The 16,714-nt window shown below is 37.7% G+C and overlaps 1 long non-coding RNA gene across 9 annotated transcripts in view; it reads left to right on the forward strand.

Annotated features, from left to right (window-relative positions):
• Positions 1 to 1,773: 1,773 nt before the first annotated feature.
• The window catches only part of LOC139796134 (uncharacterized), a 53,797-nt gene continuing 38,856 nt past the window's right edge, over positions 1,774 to 16,714 (forward strand). For all 9 annotated transcript variants that reach the window (XR_011725845.1, XR_011725839.1, XR_011725843.1 and 6 more), the window contains exons 1-2: positions 1,774 to 1,895; positions 11,764 to 11,854. This is a non-coding gene — a long non-coding RNA (uncharacterized lncRNA). The remainder of the gene's footprint in view (positions 1,896 to 11,763; positions 11,855 to 16,714) is intronic.

Consider the following 16,714-nt stretch of genomic DNA (forward strand, 5'->3'; position numbering starts at 1 on the left):
TTTTTTTTTTTTTTTTTGTCCAGATCACTTCCAGGCTTCTATCTGCAGTGACAGGGGGAAAAGCACCAGGGACTTTGGTAGTCTGTCATTATCCTGCACATCAGATACTAGTGCTGTGCTGTTTTCTCTAGTTCAGTAAATAGTCAAATGTGCTCAATCAACTGCCTCAGTAATATGGGATGGTTTTGTGTATGAAGACACCAAACGGAAGCTAAAGTTTGACTTTCTGATTAATAGTTGTTTTTTCTCTATGTTATTCTGTCTTTCTTGTAGCCTACTTATTTACCACACTACCTGTCTCACAATTACACACCTCCCTCTTCTCTCCCAACTCATGTTTCCACACAGTCAAGCAATTTTGCAGGTGCTTTTCTGGCTTAGACTGCAAACAAATGCCTGACATTAGAAATGCTGACTCTGGCACGAATTTGCTTTAAAAAAAAAAGAAAAAAAATCAGTTGAAAGAAAGGTATTAACCTGTTCCCCTGTATTAAACAGGGCTAGATAAAGACTCCTTCTGCATACCCAGTCAAGCACTATGAAACCCTTTTCTCCTCAACTGCAATAGCTGGTGGGAAAAGCAGCCAGATTGAAGCCATCCCTTTCTCTGTGCAGGGGAAAGAGTGAGAAAGATAGGACAGAAAACCTGCAAGAGGCCTGTTTTCACCTTTGTGGGAAATGGCTCTGGGTAGAAGTGGTGGCATCCCTGGTAGACCCTGGGCAGGGGCAGACTGAGGCCCCTGCAGACACTTCCAGGGGCAGCACATTGAACATCTGGCTCCATATGCATGACTTGTGGCAAAGCCATTGAGGAGCCTACAGCTTCTTCTGACTTTCTTATTGCTGCTGAGAGGTTTAAAGTCCTTATCCATAGTTGCAGACCAGTGTGTGGAGCTGTCATGTGTTCCTAGAGGCAGACAGGGTAAAAGGATTGTAATCAGTGAGTGAATCCTGGTGTCCAGGAAGAGCAGATAATCAGGTAGATGAACATGTCTCCTTTTAGAGATCTGGGCTTGGTCCAGAAGAGTGTTTAGATTCGTATTTGTTGAAAATGTAGACTATGCAGGTATTTCACAGGGCAACAGTAATAACCCCATGCAAATGGCTCTCTTGCAAGAGGCAAGTGGCTCTCTTACAGCATTAAATCTGATCACAATTTATCTGATCAGAGTAGCCTGACTACCTCTAGACCCCAGCATCTTCATACAACTGATCAGGAACTTCATCACTGCCTAACAGATGGCAAAACTTAGAGGAAGGGGACCAGGATATCAGTAATTCAGCTAATAAAGTATCCAGCACCTCAGGCACTCAAATGAGTTGAGTTGCCCACATGTTGCCCACATGTGTTCTTTGACTCCTCAGGAGTGCAATTGTGCAACTAAATTCTCTGTCTGACTTTAAAAAGTAAACCAGTCAGAGTCTAAAATACTATTAATAAGGCTGATCAAACTATGTTTTATCCAGCAAAAACCCACCAGAGATGTCCTTTTAAAATTTCAAAATGCACAATATAAACAGAGAGTGTTTACTAGTGGACTGCTCTGTGGCAGCATTAAGTGTTAAAAACAACCAGTCTGCAGTGTAATATGATAGAGAAATTGTTCCACAAGGTCTTGACTCTGACCTTATGTTACCTGGATCAAAACAGTGCAAAAAAGGAGACAGGAGAAACCAGCCAAGTCCCCTCTAAAATTATCTCTGGCACCGGACCCACAGAGTGTATGCTCATAGTATATTTCTATAAATAGAACTCGGAGGAGTTGTAGAAGATTTGCAGATCCTGTAATTTTGCAGCTAAGGCTGACAACTGGAAGCAAACACAGTTCTGGTGGCCCAGTAGCAAGCAGGAAGACTCCAAGCCATGAGAGAGAGATCTACAAGCAAGCTGCAAGGTACTTCAATCCTTGGGAACTGCCTATCTTTCCAAAGCTTTTTGTTATATCAAAATAAATGTCAGGGAATACAAACATGGCAACATTCTCTAGTTTATCAAGCAAAACCTCTAAAGAATCTCTTCAACTTGTTTGCCAGTTGCACAAATCATCAGCTTACTCTTGGATGTGTTTGCCAGCCTTAGTGGGTGTTACTTGTACTAGAAAGTATCTGAAGGGTCAGGACCCATGAGTTACTCTTTCTACTGCAATGCCTAAAGGCACTACGTAGGAATTGAAATACAAGGCATTGAACAAGGCACTTAAGCACGTAGTAAAGAAGTTTTGGCAATCTGCATTTTGAAGCAGACAGCAGAGAGTGTACCAGAGAGAAAGGGAGAAGGGGCTTGAAAGGAGTGGTCAGAGTTTAAAAACCAGTGCTGTTTGATGAAGAAGTCATCAAATGTCAAGTGGACATTACACATATTGATTGAAAGCTTATGTGCAAGACAAAAAATAGACATGCTAATAATTAGTCGGTGTTTTAGGTGTAAAGGTTGGGTTTCCCTGTGTGGTGGCATTACAGATGCCTGGATATTGCTTCTTACATCTAAGTTGTTTGTAATGTGATTGCAAACAGCGAGTGGATTGTTTCAACATGGTTAATGTTTATGAGCTGCATTTCAGTTTATAGGTGCACACAGATTGCCTGAAAACGTACCAGACCATTCTTTTTTTAAGTTGGTGATGAAGAAAGACGAAGTCTACATACTCCCTCCCAGTATCAAATCACACAGAGGTACTGAGTCTGAGAGGTCTACAATTGTTTGAGTCTTAAGTTTCTATAAATTACCTCATGCTCTCCTTCTGTCTGTGAGATTATCTGAGATGCCAAATATGGCTATTTCAGGCCAAGAAAGGAAGGAAATAAAGACTGGGAATACACAATAAATCAAGACTGTTATGCTGTAGATTTTCAGCATAGATAATGCAAAAAGAATTTTTCCAAAGGCTTTTCTCTGGACACCAGGACTCTCTATGAAGTCCAGCTGGTTGCTGTACTGCTTTTGGCTCCATGACCCATGTGTGCACTCTGGGAAGAGGAGGATCACGCAGTGTAAATGGATTTAATGCTGCTTCAAGCCACATTAACTGTACTCAACATTTACAGCATATGGTTCCCAGGTTTCCTGGAGGAAAAAATCATTCAGACCTGCTGCTCCTTAGCTCTTTGTACATCCTCTGCTGTGCCTCCTATTTCCCTGCAACCTAAAAACCACTTGAAGATATCAGGGAGGAAGGACATGCAAAGGGAAGGTGTAACATCAAATATTGCTTTCTTTGCTTCAGTGTTACCCCTGTTCATTAGAGAAGACATAAAGAATAAAAATGCTAAATATAAAGAGAGTGAACAATACCCTATGTATTTTGCATTAGAAAATAGAAAAGAACACAATTAAAACTTATCTATAAACAGAATGATTTTTTTTACTTGTACCTGTAGTTTTAATTCTACCTCTGCAAACTCCCTCTCTGGAAATAATTACAGAAAAACACATGTAAAGCAACACTGCATAGGTAGAACAAGGATGCACATTTTATTAACATTATGTGTTTATAGTTTATGGAAGAAAAGAACAGTGGCTAAACGGACCCTTCACATAAGCCTTCAGATCCTTCCAACTCCTCAGCAGTGGTGGGATGTGTGATGTTAGGTATTCTGTGCATAACTCTCCCTGAGCTGTGTTACTTAAGATGCCAACTGGATTATACGTTTTCACCTGTTCAGTTGTAAGAATTAAGAGACTGGTTTGGCGGGGATTGCACAGACAGAGAAGTGCTGGGGAAGGAGCAGGACATCCCTGTTAAAAGCTGTGCATTTAATTTCTCATGCAGGGTTGTTTTCTCTCATTTTCCTGTTCTTCAGCACTTAATGATTTTTCTGTCATCAATGGAGTTTTAATTGAGTGGGATTAGGGGTGGATTAAAGGATCTCATCAGAGCTCATACTCCTGGCATCCACTTCCTGTTGAGTCCTCTCAGCAGAAGAGCTTTTGACATCAGAAAAGTGAAAAACACTTAAGACAGCGACACAGAGAGGGAGAACTTAATTGAAATGTAACCAAGGTGTTACAAGTGTAAAGAAAAGCATATCATAAAATCTTGGAGAACAGAGAAAGACATCGTTTATGTCACTCTACCTGCTCCTGGATTTCATCTGGATGGATTCAAGAGGGGTTTAAACTTTAACAGATACAAAGACACAACTACAGCCCCTTCCTCAACTGCTTATGGATTTTGTAATGAAATACTCTTCCCAACATATACCTGAATCAATATTAAAATTGTGGTAAAATTCACAATGCAAAAAAGCAATGAATTTACATTTCATTCTGTATTTCCACTGGATTGAGGATCAAAACTACAGTAGAAGCATAAACCCTTTCTTTCTCCTTTTATGCCAGGGAGAATTAGGATATCAAAATTATGCATTTATTTGGGTTAGTTACTTTTTTTACTTTTTTCTTGAAAATACTTTATCTTATCTAACCAAAAGAAAAGGGATAGGGAATAGAGTGTCTGAAAAGGAATCTATTGAATACTTAGACAGATGTGGGAAAAAACCCTGACCCAGCAAAGCAAATAAAATACTCCCAGTGATTCCTGTGAAGAGAGTTTCAAATACTTCTTCCCACACTGAGCAAAAGCTTAGTTCTGCTCTTCATGTTCTGCTTTAATCACCAGGAGATACACGTGCAAATCCACAGCAGGTTTGTAAATAGAACATTTAAGACTAATTATACAACTCTAGGAACAATGACCAAATCTGATCACAAACAATCCTTTATCTTTTAGACACTATGAAACCTTCTCCAGCAACAAAAATTTACTCTCAGATACGCACAGCAGGTCTCAGTTGTGATATCCTACTGACACTAATGGGATACACATGTACAGTACATATATACACATATGCAAATTAAAATTTACCATGAGGTTCTGTGAGGATAATATTTATGGCTTGCTCTTCCACACCTGTACTTGGAAGAAGTGCTGACATTTTAGTCTCTTGAAGGATGTTTTATAAACAGTTCTAGATATGGCTCAGTTAAGTCCTTCAAAGTTACACCAGTACAAATGGGTCCAAAATGCTCTAAGCTAAAAGTATTTTTAGAATGAACAGTCTTGTAAAATGTGCTACCTGTAAGACTTACATTAAGCTTGACTTTGTGGAGCCATTCCCCTCCTCCAGTCTGTCCCAGCTCCCCATTAGCTTGCCTGACTAGGGGTGGTCAAACATGCTCTTATTTATTTATTTATCTATCTATCATTATTATCTATTGAAATAAAGTTACCTCATGACATGGACATGTCCTCTTCCAGATGAAAACCTGTCTGCAAAGGATGAGAAAGGCTATCTCCATTTTGACAGCATGGTTTTTACTCCTGATGCTATTCACATGGCGAATGAATTCACTGCCCAATCATGGGTAATAACTCGAATCTGGCTGGGGAATGCCTGTAACTTCTTACCAATCAGCACATCTGCAGTGAATGTCTGGGATTTGCTGACATCCTGTAACCTGGCTCCCTCCACTATGTCTGAATAGCAGCATTCAGCCTTACAGGGTTACCAGGTGTCTGCAGATTTGCAGAGAGGCTTCTGAGACACCAACTGTATTTGCCCTGCCCAGCTGTTTTATGCATACGCAATAAAGTAAATCCAAGCAGCCTGCAAAACTTAAGAATTACCTTATAATTGCACCACACCCACTTCACTGCACATATGAAGATACTTTGGGAAACCCCAGACCAAGTGGTAAACATTTACTTAGGAGACTGGATTTCAGAGAGATACTTAAGGTTTGTTAAGAACTGCTGTAAAATTTCAAACTCGCTGCTATGTGTTCACGTGCAAACACATTAGATAAAAACAAGGTTCCAGGTCCCTATCTATTTGCAGTTTGAAAGTTATGGACTAAGTCAAGAGGAGCACAGCTTCAAGGAGGCTGGGAGTCATTTTTGAGGTACAGGAGCCAAAGGAGATGCAGCAAAGCACAGAGAGAAATTAACTTAAAATTCAGCTAGAAAAAGAAATCTCAAATTTACAGCATTTTTTTTTTTTTCCAGATTTTCACAACTACGAAGGCTGCATTTTCACTATGGATTATTGTTCCCAGTGTTTAAAAAATATTAATGGAGAATACAGCTGCAAAAAATATAATCTCTCGTGTTACTTTGTATTTGCTAAACATAGAGTATCAGAGGTAGATGACTACAATGCAATTCTCAGCAATTTATATATATATATTTAAATACATTATTTTAAGCATGTAACATTGAGCCCAGAGTGTTTAAAACCAAATAGGATTGTGTAAATGGTGTTAAACTGTGAAAGTTATTATTAGAATAACTCAAGAGTCAAATTCAGACACCTATTATATGCTGCTGAACTTCAGGTATAATTGGGTCTGTCTCATGTTGATGCTAAAAATAGGAATATTGTAAATGAAGTGGAAGAAAAATTATGGCACAGGATCCCATGAGTTAAAGTCTTCAGAGCATCAGTCTAGTGGTCAGACATAATCTAACATGGCCAATAGATTCTCCTGAAATGTTCCTTGACATTATGAGATAATTACTGAAAACAGGCAGAGGAGGCTCTCAGCATCTTCCACAAAAGCAGACAAATGAGAAAACTAAAACTTATGAGATGCTTCAAAGTTCTCTAAAGCAAAGATCAGGTCTAAGAAGGATGTAGACCTGTTAGTGTCTCTGCTATCAGAGAGCTGTGAGGCAGACCAGTCCTTGAAGAGCTGTTAATGAATTGAACGTGGTGAGACATAAAACAAGGAGAAATGTGTGTACACACAGATCTCATCTTCTCCTTCATAAGGTTTTTTTCCTTTAACATTTTCAATTTACTTGGTGCATTGAAGTTTCATAGTTACAAACTCAGTCTTGGGCTTCTCATTACCTAATTCTGACACATACTAAATTTACATTTATGTTTCAGGCAGTAGGAAGAGATCCCAGAAATGAACCCCTTGACTAATTTCATCTGCATCTTGTTACATTTATTTTCTTATTTGCAATCATTGTTCATGATTTCTGGAAACTATTTTTCTGAAATTAGTAGTAGAATTGATTCCCGTCCTACGATAGCTATTTCAAGAATACTGGCCATTTCTAGGTCTTTTACCAGGTCAGTTAAAATGTTTCTAGTTCACCTGACAGTAAGAGTTCAAGTTAAGCATGTAAAACTACCACATTGAGAAGAAGGAAATTACCATCCTCTGCTTCCCTATGATATATATGATGTATATGATATATACAACCAGATGTTTTAAAATTGTGATAGGCCATTTCTAAGTCAATCCGACCACTGCAAGAGTAGACTAACAGGTCAGGTGGAGAAGAGCAATTTTCATGTCCTCAGGCAGATGCAATATTTTCATAAAATTTCACAGTTTTCCCAACTTGTTGAAATGCTGTAACAGACCAAGAGGAAGTCAGAACTCTGAATAAATTATTTGATACGATTTAGATGTGTTGCAAAAAACATCAGAAGTCTGTATACAAAGAGGCTTTGTGGACCAGGGCTTCAAAATAAGCTGGATTTGTAATACCAAGGTTTTCTAAAACATCCAGTCTAGAGGAATATGCAGTTAAAGTATTTTAAGGCTGAAGTTTTCCACAAAAACAGAGAAAAGAAGCATTTTCTCTTTTGAATAGTATTTAATTCTGTGCTGAACTACATGGCATTGACCAAAACTTTCCATATAACCAAGATATAGGGAATTTAACATGATGACTTAACTCACAGGCTTCTGAAGAAGTTTACTTTTCTCAGAGGAATTACAGGATATGTGCCATCTTTGTCAGGCATATTAATGAGTGTTTGGCACAGAGCTGGAGGCAATGCTGTTTGTGATTAACAAATAGAACATTTTCTGTATTCAGAACCTGTGAGACAGCCAGGTCTTGGCACGTAATTCCTTGTTGTTCCTTTGTAAGGAGAATACTAGAAAAGCAGGTCAACCTGCTTAGTCTAGTATCATCTTTTGTTTGAATAACAGGTACAACTTCAGTTGGGGAAATACAATGGTGGAGGAGCAACACACGGTACAAAGTCACAGCCCAGATGCACTTTTTACTGATTTTGAAAAGCTCCTAGGGAATTTATTGGAATCAATGTTAATCTAAAGTAAAAAGAGTTACTATAGTTACTAATACAATAGTTACTAAATATAATTCTCCCTATATAAAATGCACGTTCTGGGATCCTGTAAGTTGAAAAGATAAAAGATCTTTAATTACGTTTGCCATGATAATAAATGATTGGCTTTGTTTTATATCATTCCACTGTAGGCAGAGTATGTGCATAACACTTTGAATGTTTTCAACAATTCAGCATCAGTCAGGGGCATGAGAGTTCTTGCTCCCTTTCCTTCTTTTATTTAAAGGTTGGCAGTAATTTTTCATGTCAAGGTGATGATTGATGTGGGTTAACTTCCACTAAAAATCTTTTGAAACATTTTGAGTAATGTTAAAAATTATGGCATGCAACACATCAAAATATTTTTTGAGGCTTCCTGCATAAGTAAATCAACACTAGGGAAATGTGAAAGGCATTCATAGTATTTTGTAAGCAAGTTTCAAACTGCATGTTGCAGATTTATATGCTTCATAGCTTATGCTGTGATGCATGTTGCATTTTATTAAAATAGACTGTGGGTGGGGAATAGATGGTGATCTACTACATTTGTGTCTCTGCCCATGTCAATTTGAAATGGAGATCAATTCACTAAGAAACGTATCCAAGCATGGATTATGTAGCCTGTCCATCAAGTGTCAGTTTCCTGGGGAAATACTAATAGCAAATCCTCAATCTTAGGCCAAATGTCAAGGCTGTAGCGTCCAGCACTCTGAGTGTGGAACATGGGATTACAAAAACATCTGCCATTGACAGGCAAATGTTAGAGCCACTGATCTTCAGCAGTCAGGATCTGAATAGCACAGAAAATCTCTCCAAGACATAATTCCTAAAGATAAGTGAAGTAAAACAAGATGAGGAACAGGTGAAGCAGCAAGGTATTTTCCTAAGAGAAAAAGAAAGAGGGATGTCTACTGTCACTCAGTAATGAAGGTTAAAAAAAAAAAAAAGTGTAGACAGATCACTGGCAGATGTACAGTGTGGAGCTCTCCTCTTTCTATTTTTTTCAGTCAGTATCTTGTCATTCACCCTCATTAGCAGACAGTTATAAAACCCTAGGACCTGAAGACACCTGCCTTTTCTCACCACACTTAGATATTTCAGTGAGGTGCTGATGAGAGATGTCTGGAGTCCCTGCAGTCAGTCCACTGCAGCTTGGTCCACTCACAGGAGGAGTCTACCTTTCTCTTTTGACACATCAATAGCACAGGTCCCTAAGCAAGGTATGAAATATATAGACTTGTGATTGCAGCCTGTGCTGCAAGGGCAAAGAAAATAGGCTCGTGCTCTGAGTGAAGTGAGATTCTGTGAAGACCACAACATGGCTAAGGAAAAGGTTTAGAGATGCTGTAGGAGTATCACGGATCAGTACCAGGAAGTGTTAGAACATCATGCTAATACAACCTTTACTCCTTCATGTTTTTCTTTCCAGTTCAAACCCATGTTATATCCTCTCTTAGCATGAGGAACTGTTGTCTGAAAGCAGTTCTCTTCCTCCTAAAGTGACTGCGTTAGGCAATTACTTTAGATTAGACATTATATTATTTTATACCACTGAACTTAGGTCTCACATCTAAAACATATAGATGAATGCAAGCATCATTAAGATCCTATCCAACACCAAGTGGGAGGTAGCCAATTTGGGATTATATGCTTTAGTACTTCCAGGTGTTCAATATTGCCTCAGTGAACTGTCTTGGAAAGATGGATGCCATTGGGAGAGAGGCAGTAAATGACTGGGAGTGTTTGAACTGCTGTATCCAATATCATATATACCATTCTCTACTAAGGTGCACAAGGAAGGAGCTATAAACTGTTAGGACAATTAATAGTTAGGACCATTACCTGTCCACAAGTATTTAATCTGCTTTGCAAAAATTGTATAGTAACATCTACCATAACTGTCAAAGCTCAAACTACACCATTTCAGTATAATTTCTACATTTCTAAATATTTCTAATGTACTTTTATTGCTGTCTTGAAACTAACCAAACAGACAATGGCTTCTTTTCCTGTTGATGGCTCAGTAACCAAAAATTACAAGAAACTTTTCTGTATTTCCATGTCTTAAGGCAGCAGTGGCCAGAGGAAGAGAGATACCTTTTAATTGTTTCCTAAGCTGAAAGACAACCAACATATTCCTGGCAATTTATGAACCTTTTGTCCTACCAAGACATAGCTGTGCATAAATCTTGGAAAACTGTATTATTTAGCTTGTTGCAGCTCTGTAAAAGAGTATGAATAATACAATATGCACTTTTGCTGCTTTTCTGGCAATCACATTTTTTTGTCTGTTCCTACATTTCTTAGCAATAAAGGAAGGTTTCAAGCGTTTTGTTCTTAAGAACCTAAGCTAGAAATGATTTTTATGATCTGCTCCATTTGCATGCTGTCTCATATCTGACAGTCCACTATGAGCAATTGAGAAACTTTTTCTGCATAAATTACGGTAATCCTTATGGCAATTATTGCTATCTTTACTGATCCATGCAAAACCATTTCTTCTCTCATTCTAGGAAGTGCAAAGCCTCTTATTTTTAGGGAGTTGTTGACCATATTAAGGTTTTTCAGCAATATAGCTGTGCAAGTAGAAGTTAACCAGGCCCCTGAGAGGTCTGGTTAATTAGAAGTTTTGCTACATGGCAGAAGTGAATGAATTGTGGGTACATGTAGATTTTTAACCAGAAAGAGCAATTTTATTTTCTGTTAACTAGGGAATAGACTATAAAAGTGTTATCTGCTATACTGGAGCATAAGAAGTCCAAGTTGCAGTTGCTTTGGTACTGGACATTTTTTACAGACATTTTCAAGGGTAGGCTATCAAAAGATTAATCAGTCATTTTAATGATGTTAATACATAAGTGAAGTGAACCAGCAAGATGGGGCTCAGGTATGGTTTAGTAAAATGAAGATATTAAGTAGACAAACTGAGGGGTATAAAGGCATGTTTAAAAGACAACCTTTTTAGCCTGCTTTCTGAAGATGGCATTGGTGGTTCCTGTTATTCATCTTGTCCTGACAAGTTGAAGGCTTTGTGCTACCAGCCTGCTAAGAGGTTTTGCTTGTTTGTGTGTTTCTCTTGGCTTACAAAATGAAATAGCTAGTTTGGGTTTTGTATGACTTCTGCTGTGCATTTCTACAAAAAGGGGGAAATAATTTTTTTCTAATAAAGTCTTCAGAGGCACAAAATGAATAAAGGAACAGGTTGTCCTATCTTTATGAGACAGCAGGCAGGTTCTGTCTTGATTTGTTGACGGACTCTTTCCTCAGGATTGCTGTCATGGTCATAAGCCATGTACTGGGCTGCAATTTCATCAATTAAAACCGTACAAATAATGTTTAAATGCTGCTTAAGGTCATGCTTGCTGTCTACTCTGTACCTGTATGAACCAGGCCAGTAGACACTTAGTACTCATTTATCCAGTATTCAGCCTGTAATAAATCCATGGGACAAAATCTTCTTTAGACAACAAAAAGCTAACTCTGCAGGATGCTGACAGCTGTTATGGAAACATGGCTTGAAAGTGTCTTCTTCCATTTCAGCAGCAGTCAATTGCATATCTATACAGTTTCTGGAAATACATCTTTTAGTCTCCTCTGGATTTAGAGCTTCTGCATAACTGCTGTTATCTGATCTCTCTTCTAAACCCCACACTCTCCTAAATGCCTCAGCTTCTCAGAAGAGACGACCATCACACTGCTGCTAAGGCTCCTCAAGAACAGCCTATGGTCCAAAGCCATCCAACAGTGACCTAATGAACAGGTAGGAGGTGACTGTGGGCACTTTGTAGCCCACTTTTGGGGAGGGAATTGCAGGAACTGTGAGATCAGAGTAGAGCTTTGTGTTTTGGTTGCCTAATTCTTCAGGACACCTCAGAAAGTGAATTGTGATTTTTATATTTTGATTTATAGTGTGTATAAACTCTAGTTTTTTTCAGATGGAATTATTGAAATGAAAGTAAGCAACATCTGCAAAATTCTGATTAATTCATTCAACTGTTTTTGCAACCCTACTATAGCTGAGAGAATTAAGAGATATCTCTTAAAATAAGTGACAAATAATAACCAGGAGGCATAAATTACAGTAGTGAGGGGTGCTTGCGTAAAGTAGGAGGTAGAGGATCCCCCTAATTTCTATTCTTCATCAGCTAGAAGGGATGAGACTTAATGCTTGTCATTAACCAAGGACTGATCTTAAGAAATTAACAAAGTACTGCATTTTAAAAAACTAATCTGTACTGTTTAGTTCATAGTTTAGAGTACTTTATCTGGGTAAAGAGTTGTTTGCCAGCAATCCAAATCTTCCAGTGCATTTCTGAAGCAAACCGATAGAGATTATTTTTCTTGTAACAGATCAAAGCCATTGGTAGCAATGGTGAAGAGACCTAAAACTGAAAACTTAGGTTTCTAAAATATTAATGATAATTAGGAATTTATGAATTCTTTTGTCTGTCAAATAACTGGAATAGCTGAGGACTGTTACCATTCTGATATGTGGGCAACCTTCTCTTCTTGGAATTGGAGAGCTCAGGGGATCAGAGATGAGGAGTAAACCAAGACATTCAGTTTCTATTCAATCCACTGAATATACTTTGAACCATATTATTTTTGTTTTATGTGTTTGCTTTTCTGGGGAATGTGCTACTAGCCAAGGCCTTAAATCTCTTTGACACAAATGACAAGTTTTAAATAAATAATTGGCTACTAACTCTGCAAGTACCAAACAAAATTCTAACTCTACCTCCAAGAGTACGATGAATATATCTGTAATGTAATTCCCAGGCTGTGCAGCTCTGCAAGGGTTGTTTTCCTTTTTCTGGTTTTGAAAAGATTAAAAGGCACAGTAGCCATGCATAGTAAGAGAACACTGATGCTAAAAGTCCTTGCAGGTCCCCAAAGGACTGGTAAAGTACTTTCTAGCATCAATTGTGTTATACATCATCATAGAAAACACTTACCTAATCTTGAGAAGCATATTTAAAAGAGCCACAAGGTCCAAAGAACATACACTTTTCAAATATATCAATATCACAAGTATATCAATATTATTTTGGAGACAGCATCAAAATTTACTGACAGCTAAATGGACTCAAAACAGTTCGGTTTTTTTTCCACTTGTTGGGGAACCTCTTAGCAGCTCTAAACATATTTCCTGGCCAGAACCTAATTCATCTTCTAAAGTGGATTAAAAAACTACACTTAAAAGCTAACAGTATAATGTAAGGTAAAACTTGTGCTCAGATATAAAAAGAAAACCCTTATTTTCAATAATCTTTGTCAATTCCAACAAGGCATAACCAAACTCCTGGGACAAAATTAATAAAGAAAATGGATTATTTTACCGACAGGAATAAAATGGTTATGTTCATAGTTTTTCAGCAATATAGTAATTATGTCTCCAGTTACATGCAGCACACAACCAAAAAAACGATTAATAATAAACTTAAAATTATCTAGAATCTTCTACAGAAATTTATCCTAACCCTGCATGCAGCTTTAGCAATTTTGTTAAAACAAACATATCTGTGCACTGAAAGTTACATCATTAATTCACATGTGAGCTTCAACCTTCAGCTAGAAGCAGAAACTCCAGCACAATCAGTGGCAGGTGCCTGTATGTGATATATGTGATGCCATCACAGAATTTGGCAAGTGATACTTAGGAAACCACATAATGGATTAATATACTTTAGCCTAGGTTGTCAGATACTGTAAACTGACCTTCCCTGCACAAGGCATGGAGGTTGAGACCTGGCAGAGATGATTGCATGGGAGACCCTGGAACTGTCTCTGCTTGTCCCCCAAGGTGGGCAGAGGGGCACCTTAACTCCCCAGCAAAAGATTTATAATTCAGATTTCCCTGGGTTAGGGAACATCCACTACTATCTCCTCTTTAGCACTGAAAGACAAATGGTCCACCTGGCCATTTGTGTTCCATCCATGGTTGTTGGAGAAGGGCTGGCATGTCTGAAGGGGAGTCTGCCCAAGTCCATTTTGCTCTGTAATCCCAGGTTTCTTGCATGAAAATTTACCCTCTTTTTAGACACCAGAAACTGACAGAAAAGACTTATCTTTTTATTCACAGTAACAGGTAGAGTTTCCTGGGCATCTTTCACTGTCAGCAAAAACAAACTTCGCAAACGAACACATTTCCTTGGTGCAATTGCAATGAAAATCTCTAATTATGATGCATTAACAAACTGAAAAGAAATATTACAGACAGTTAAATGAATGTTTTTGCATCTTGCTGTATTATCTGGACATTGATATTTAGTGACCTTTTACAGGTGTTGATTTGATTATTTAGTGCCAAACCTAATGGAAGTCCCAGTTTTGCTCTCATATAAACAGAGAAGCTTTTCTCCACTACTCTATGAGGTCTGAGTAGGAAAACATGCTTGGATCTTCAGAGACAAGTGTCATTTTCTGACACAAACTATAAGATTTTATGCTACTTCTACATCTTTCCTTTCCCATTACCTCTGTCCCTGTGCACAATGAAGATTACAACCAACAGCAATGTATAAAAGCTGAAGTAATGCAAGAAGCAGAAGTTTCTCTCATGTTCATTGTAGTGCAGGAAGGTCAGGATGGACAACTCAGACTATTAAAAACTGTAAGAAAACTCCCAATTATTATGAAATAGGTGGAAAATAAGTACCTATGTGTATAATCAGAAATACATACACCCACATTTCAAATTATATAGAAATATATATAGAAATATACATTTACATACACATTTATTTTTTAATAAACAGTTGTTAATAGTTTTTAGCTTTATACTTGTGAATATATATAGGTAAAAATCTATATAAGATCCCTTATATCTGTCTTTCACTTTTTCAAGCTCTAGGCCACCGTTACTCCTGCTACACTATCTAAGACTTCTGGACCTAAAAATATACTGCAGATAACTATCAATAAATAGTTCACCAGTTGTTACTACTCTCTTCTTCAATATTAAGAGAAGAGCCTTCTATGTGAAAGCAACTCATAGGTTTTCAAGGTTTTCAAGCTTTGAAGAGTTTGTGGTTTTTTGGTGGTTTTTTGTTTGGTTTTTGTTGTTATGGGGGTTTTTTTGTGAATTTTTTTGGTTGTTGTTGCTTTTTCCCTTATGTAGACAGAAGACAAAGTTAGAAACAAACCTCAAAAAATTACCTGCTTTGTTTCTGTTATTTGTCCAGCTCTGTCTGGTACTATATAAGTATGAAAAAATATTCATTTCCTGAAGAGAAAACCCATTAATATTTGTGAAATGCTTAGGTATTGTGATGAGAAGGATCCTGTTAGTACTCAGACAGATGTATCTGCAACATCTGGCAGTAGATTTCACAGCCCAGTCAGAGGTCTGGCCTTGATGACTCTGTTTAATTATCTCTTGGCTAAGGAATGTGTGTCTTTCCCCCTTATCTCTCATAATCCTACCGAGATCCCGTCTGGGAAAAATATTGGGTAAGTGAAAACTTAGCCCAGGGAGTTGATGAGATGAGGTAAATCTCAAGCTGCCATGCTCATGAATACTCTAAGTTTTAGCACATTTTTACAAGCTTTGGCAGAAGGGCATCATTAATGTTTCAGAAGTTCTCCTGATCTCTCTTTATTGCTCTTTGGACAATGTCCCTGTAGTTTTCCAGTGTAGCATTTTTTTATTATTGGAAGGAAGACAATACCTCTTGCTGCTAGGGCACTCTTTTTCTTCTTTAATGAGTTGCAAAATAAAGCAGAATACAGCTCTGTATGTAGCCTTAAACTTGGACATCAAAGTAGTACAACAATCAATCCTAGTAGTCATTCAGATCTCTCGAGCATTAACTTTATCATATTTCTAAATGTTCTCCTTTACTAATAGAGCATTTGTTACTATTAACTGTAGGTAGAATATTATACCTTAGCTAAATCTATCAAGGAGTAACATTTAGGTTCTGACACATGAGAGTCCTGAAGAAAGTTAATTACCATGACTCATTTCTTCCTAATTTCTACTGGTTTGGTAATTCTCTCTACAATGTTATTTTTTAAAATCAAGCAAATATCTCTCGAGAAACTCTCACCTAATCTAACTAGTGCATTTGATTCCACTGAAGAGCACCAAGACTGTAGAAAGTTATTCCACAAAATACCATTGTATTAGATGTAACACATTTTTAAACCAAAAGGGAAGTAAATTTTGGAACTTAAGGCACATACTTGATCTAAGCAATGTTTTATGTAAAGAGTTTTCTAGCATGGGCATGTTTTCCCTCAGTTATCTTCCCTATGATTTATTGCAGTTTCCGTGAGCACCTGGTATTTGTTTCTAGCCATACAAAAATTTGAAGGTGAAATCTTTTGCTGACTGTTTGTTAAAACACATGAACATTTTAACTGACCACTAATTTTGACAAAATGGCAAATGGTACCTTACGTTTTCATAGCAAATGATCTGATTCAACGTGACTGGCTTGGCCTCTGTTCCATGGATACTGGCTTGATGTATTTTTAAAATACTGATAGTGCAACATAACAGTCCTCGTTCAAACTTATGTGTGCAGCATTCAAGCACAGTAATTTCTAAAGTTAATGGAATTCCTTTTGTAAGATATATTGCCTTTAAAGAAGTAGCCTAAAATTGCATAACTAC

This window comes from Heliangelus exortis, chromosome 4 (genome assembly GCF_036169615.1).
Source record: "Heliangelus exortis chromosome 4, bHelExo1.hap1, whole genome shotgun sequence".
In the NCBI taxonomy this organism is placed as follows: Eukaryota; Metazoa; Chordata; class Aves; order Apodiformes; family Trochilidae; genus Heliangelus; species Heliangelus exortis.